Genomic DNA, 7,020 nt, shown 5'->3' on the forward strand with positions numbered 1-7,020 from the left:
TAGTGATGACACTGTGTTTGTATGCACTTGACAGGGTAATTCAAACATTGTTTTGCATTTAATATTACTAGAAATATCATGGATGATCACCGGCTGTCTTTTTTACATTATTTTTATTATTTGTTGTAAATTTCAAATTTCTTTTCCGCCTATTGTTTGCAAAACAATTATTTTTTATTCAAACACTTACAGTTAGAACAACAATGTCAAATTTCACAAGTCCTCAAAGTCTCACTTTAAATGTGCAATTATAGATTTTTGTAAAAAAAGTTATTTTACATTGTTTTGCGTTAATTCTCAGAAAACACTTCACAACAGACAGTGCAGGAAAACAGACTCAGAATTTTTCAATTACAATTTTTTTATGGGTAGAAACATCCTTTGTTAAAATTAATTTTGTAACAAAACTGAGTGTTACAATTTGAGCTGCTTTATTGGACAAATGATTTAAAATGATACTTGCCGGGTCCCCCAGTGTAATAATCATTTCTTAACCAATGATTGGAGTGTGTAAACACATGGCATTTAGGTAAATGAAATATTCTGACAAAATTCACTTTCAGATTTTTTCACATAAAAATCCTAGGAGATTTAATCGTATAACTGTGTAACACAAATACAATATTGTACACATTATACCTTCTTTGGAAATTAAACTTTATGCTAAAAACCAGAACCCTAGTCTTGCAAGAGTGCCAGCATATTTCAGTTGAAAAGGGGCAAAGGGACTCAGTGTTCAGCACTCTTTAATACCCCCCCCCACCCTCCAACTAATAATAAAGACCAAGTCTCAAGACTATGCTCAATCATATTTAAGACTCGGGTGTCCAGCACCCTGACTTTAATACCCCCCCCCCCCCCCCCCCCCCCCCCCCCCCCTGGACTTGAAATCTATGCTAACTAACATTAAATACCAAGTGTTCAGCACTCTGACTAGTGAACATTCGATTATAGAAACAAGGGACATATCCGCTACCAACTAATTTTCTTTTTTTCTGGTTAATGCTAGTTAATGTTAAAATGTTAAGGTGTTACTATGTTAAGTTATCTAGTCACACTATTATCAAGTCAGTATGTCAATATTGTACCTTATTACAAATTTTCATTGTAATTTCGACTGCTAAAGGATTGGTTCTCATCTTCTCATGTTTGATGTTTAAAAGTGATTTTTAAAACATATAACCGTTTACTTCTTACCATGGAAGAATTTAGTTTTCTGAAAAAAATGTTGTTAAACATATAGAATATTTAACTGCTTGTTGTACTTCTTACTGATCGACTATAAAAAAGAAATTGATATCTTTCTTTGTGTTTATTTTACACATGTATACAATACTAAATGTAAGACACAAATTGGAGCCTGTGGTCTCATGTTCTGTAATAGCAACTTTTAAACACTAAAAGATAGTTGCGTTCTGAATAAATAATGTAATTTATACAAAGAAATGTACAAACAATATTGTAAGAGAATATTAGTGCTTAAAACTGGTGCATGTACTGTATCTGTATGCTGTAAACATGATGACAAAAGTATTTAAATAATGCTTAAATCGATTTATAATCGATCATTGATCGGTTTCATAAACCGATAATCGATTGTATTTTTTTCTGTCCGATTACCAACACTACCTTTGACTTTAACCCCCCCCCCCCCTGACCTGACATATATGCTCACTAAAACAAGAGATTCATGATTGCCTTATATATACATCGCTCACATGAATACACTGCGCTATGGCTAAATTTGATCCAGTGTCAATAAAACGAGCTAAAAAGTCGAAAGTTCTATTAAGAAAGTAAGTGAAATATTGAATGTAAATGTTTTAGACAATCCTGTCATGGCTTTCCGCTGATAGTGTCATGGTATTCAGAAGGGCATATTTAATAACAAAATAGTATTGGTCTAAATTGTCATTAAATGGAGAGAAAATGCCTTTAATGCAATAATGATGAAACTAAATCACAAAATGATCCTTCGGACTCCACACACTTTGACCAGCCCAATTGCGTTCATACGCCGATAATGACATCAACCCCGCAATTCATTCCTTAAATGAACACCAATTACTAACAACAATATTTAAACAATCAACGTATAGTGATTAAAAACATAACATGTGGTTCATGATACTGACGCTGCGTTAAGAAGAATGTGGTTTATATAACACTTTCTTTGTAAGAAAGTACTTATCATACGATTGCATCTATCAAAGATAAAGTAATACTGAATTATCGAATTTTATTGTGATACTAACTTAAAGAATCGTAAACCGATGCATATGTTGTCTTGGATAAATCCTCGTACGTCTGGGCTGCTCTACATCCGGGGCTGTCTGTTCCTGATCTATTAAATTACACAAACACGTGTGCCATGTTCATGCATGTCAATTATGCTTTGTTAGTTTAATAATGGAAAATTGTTTCATGGATTTTCAGGTTTTGAGTTCATATGCTATTCAATGAATCGTAACATCTTTTTGTTGCGACCTTGATATTTTGATATATTACTGATCGGTCAATATGTTTCCAGTTGTATTTACAAATCAAATCATTTCAATGTGAACGCTAGGAAAATATAACCTATGGACAATTTATTAAGGTATTATTCGATTTGCTACTAAACGTTCGATGTCAAACCCATCACAGGTATTATTAGTACTCCTAAAATAGTTACATAGATATTCTAGTTTGAGGTCATACTTTATTGAGTAAGTCAAAATAATGGTATCTATATAAAAAAAATCTCTGTCTTTGTCAACCTGATAACATATATGTAAATTTAGCTATTCCGAGTGCGTGCTTTAAATAACAGACACATTTTAGCAAATATATGTTTTACAACATACAAATGTCTTGTAAAATAGTATGCTGTCAATACATGTTGAAGAAAAACATTTTGCAAATTAGTTCAATGTTCATGCTGAAGAAGAAATGTTTGCAAATAAGTTCAATGTCAATATATGTTGAAGAAGAACGGTTTGCAAATTAGTTTACTAAAGAAGAACGGTTTGCAAATTAGTTCACTGAAGAAGAACGGTTTGCAAATTAGTTCACTGTCAATATATGCTGAAGAACAACGGTTTGCAAATTAGTTCACTGTCAATATATGCCGAAGAAGAACGGTTTGCAAATTAGTTAACTGTCAATATATGCTGAAGAAGAACGGTTTGCAAATTAGTTAACTGTCAATAGATGCTGAAGAAAAACGGTTTGCAAATTAGTTCACTGTCAATATATGCTGAAGAAAAACGGTTGGCAAATTAGTTCACTGTCAATATATGCTGAAGAAGAACGGTTTGCAAATTAGTTAACTGTCAATAGATGCTGAAGAAAAACGGTTTGCAAATTAGTTCAATGTCAATATATGCTGAAGAAGAACGGTTTGCAAATTAGTTAACTGTCAATATATGCTGAAGAAAAACGGTTTGCAAATTAGTTCACTGTCAATATATGCTGAAGAAAAACGGTTTGCAAATTAGTTCACTGTCAATATATGCTGAAGAAGAACGGTTTGCAAATTAGTTAACTGTCAATAGATGCTGAAGAAAAACGGTTTGCAAATTAGTTCACTGTCAATATATGCTGAAGAAGAACGGTTTGCAAATTAGTTCACTGTCAATATATGCTGAAGAAGAACGGTTTGCAAATTAGTTCACTGTCAATAGATGCTGAAGAAAAACGGTTTGCAAATTAGTTCACTGTCAATATATGCTGAAGACGAACGGTTTGCAAATTAGTTAACTGTCAATATATGCTGAAGAAAAACGGTTTGCAAATTAGTTCACTGTCAATATATGCTGAAGAAAAACGGTTTGCAAATTAGTTCACTGTCAATATATGCTGAAGATGAACGGTTTGCAAATTAGTTAACTGTCAATAGATGCTGAAGAAAAACGGTTTGCAAATTAGTTCACTGTCAATATATGCTGAAGAAGAACGGTTTGCAAATTAGTTAACTGTCAATATATGCTGAAGAAGAACGGTTTGCAAATTAGTTCCCTGTCAATAGATGCTGAAGAAAAACGATTTGCAAATTAGTTCACTGTCAATATATGCTGAAGAAGAACGGTTTGCAAATTAGTTCACGGACAACACATGCTGATGAAAAACAGTTTGCAAATTAGTTCACTGTCAATACATGCTGAAGAGGAACGGTTTGCAAATTAGTTCACTGTCAAAATATGCTGAAGAGGAACGGTTTGCAAATTAGTTCACTGTCAATATATGATAAAATGGGAAACCCACGAATGAGTTTTAGACAAAAGTCTTCACTGAATAGCAACCACATACACGGATTGTCCATCTGGATTAGCTGAAATCAAGAATCTGGTTGAAAGACAATATCAAATGTTGACACATGTATTCATTATCAGTATATACAACATAATATATGACTAATCATTCAAACATGCTAATACATACAGTACAATTCATATAATTCAAAATGGTTGGACGTATAATGGAATAATACAAGGATACAATCTATACATAATTATCATTATAAAAAATAAAACTATCAATTATATTATTAAATATAATAATAGTGTTTTCAATAAATATATAACAATTTCAGCTCATAACTAAACATAGATACCAAGAAATACAGCCGTCTGTTCACGATTGTACTATAGTTACACCTTTGTAATACAAAACTAGGTTGGTTGGAATATAAATTTTCTTAAAATATATAAAACATGTTTCTATTTTACGCAGTTCCAACTGATTTCTTCTAATTTGGGTAACAGTGACCTTGACGTTGACCTACTGGCCTTAAACGCAATCCCATGATAGGCCTCTATGAACTTTTCCAATATATCAAGGTGGTTTACAATATGTTAACTCTCACTAAATTTATGTATAGGATAGACAACGAGTGGACGTATCTATGAGATATATATCTATCCTATCCGACTATCCGACTTAGACCACGTCAACTAAAGCAAGGAGGTTTGGTTCATAAAATATAAAAAAAACACATTTAACTTTGTATACCGCAAACAATGCGTTTTTTTGGTTTAGCTCAATCAAGAATTTTCCATGGTAAGAGAATTAATGTGGGAAATGATGTAATGTTTTTTTCAGTATTATTTATTGTTGTTTGGATGTATAATTGTCACCATTGAACTAGTTACCAACACGAGTGTCTGCTCATAGAGAAAAGTAAAAAAATATATATCTAAAATGAGAACAGCATCATGCACAAGTAAGTGTTTTTCGTAAATATTGCACAGTTGTTGATGCAGTGGGAGGATTGTCTTAGGGGTCGACCTGATACATCGGACGATACACCACAGTCGGGATTGAGAACGCCACCCTTGGATTTTCTTTATGCCAAAATAGTTTTTCGCAATTATCAGGTTGTATAAATATCCTATGAGTTCCAGCTAAACACACCATGCCCCGACCCTTACCTAGTGGGGGCAAAACTACTATAGGTGAATTTCGTACTCTTATATAGTAGTTTTGTCGTGAACGACTCGAGTAAGGGTTTTGATAACTATACTTGTTTTGCACTTTTAGACGGAATTCAACACGATCAATATAATCAATTTGCACTGGCATTTGATTGTTTTTCATTGTCATTATCTTATATAGCCGCTGTTTACAGTATTGATGTTTTATTGAGACGAAATAGATACCTACAGTAACTGATGAATGGTCAAACCATAAAACTTGATGACTGTTTAAGTTTTCATTATCAGCATATAAATAAAGCAGTACAATTGAGGAAAGTGACCTGTACGAACTCTAATGTTAATCATGATAATAGTATATAGTATTGAACCTATTTTGAACATGTAACTAAACCAAACGTGGTAACAACTAATTTTTAGAAACTTAAATATCACTGAATTCGTTTATTTACACCCCATTTTAGTTATTCTTCCCGTATGAAATACTGTTTCCACTTTTTATAACATTCGTTAAACCAAAACATGCGTTTAGAATATATTCAATGATTATTATTAGATCATGAAAAAGGTTTTAAAAAAAGGTGTCTGAAAATAATACAGATTATTTTTCTTGGCTTATGAATACGATTTCATGCTTAACTGTTCATTAAAAGTGATCCATTTGCCTCGAGGAAATCGTGTTGTAGGAGTTGTATATATACTTCTGATGGTACAACGTGTATATGAGAAATGGAACAATGAAAAAGCGAATGCTGATTGGTTGGATTAGAGTGAGCGTGGTCTAATATATGTACTATAGGTGAGTTTAACGCCGCTAGCGCACCCGCTCGCTCGCCTTTCTGAACAACTACGTACGATATCCTAACAACCAGGTTTCACTTTGTGAAAAGCTGGTTCAAAATATATTTAACAATATGCTAAAGAATATTTAAAATAATGATGTTTAGCTAAAATGTTGTAGGGCTTCCCTTTTTTGTAAGATGATATATCTACATGTACAAGTACATATTGTGAAAGATAAAGGTTCCATATTCATGTTTTATTCTAAACATTAATGTTTTATATATATTGATGTTAAGACGAAAACCAAATATTTCTCATATTGTTCACAAAAATCTTGGTATACACATACATCAACAATAGCGACTGTATGATACAACAACACACGCCACAGGAAAATGATTACGATTGGGCTTTGCCAGACTTAAAGTCATTTGTATTTAATCGTTTATTAAACATTGTAAAGAATGTTATATGTAACACCAATTCACATGATGCTCTACAGTTATGAGAAAGATTGGAGCTTACGAAACTAATAGACTGGATTAAGTTTGGTCGACAAACGCACAATCAAAATATGTTCGTTCAAGCTTATATTAGAAGATTTGTGTAATTATATCATAACCCATGCTCCAGACAGCTTACCTGTTTACAACACAGAAAAAACGTAACAGCATGCGTATATATTATACATTTCGGTATTTTTAAATTTAGAAAATCATGTCATTTGCTTCAAATCTATATTATAGAATGAAGAAAATAAATAGAGGATGAAATATCGACCTGGTCTGTAATTATGGTTAAATCTTACCACATGGTACTTTTC

Source organism: Mya arenaria, chromosome 5 (assembly GCF_026914265.1).
Source record: "Mya arenaria isolate MELC-2E11 chromosome 5, ASM2691426v1".
NCBI classification, from domain to species: domain Eukaryota; kingdom Metazoa; phylum Mollusca; class Bivalvia; order Myida; family Myidae; genus Mya; species Mya arenaria.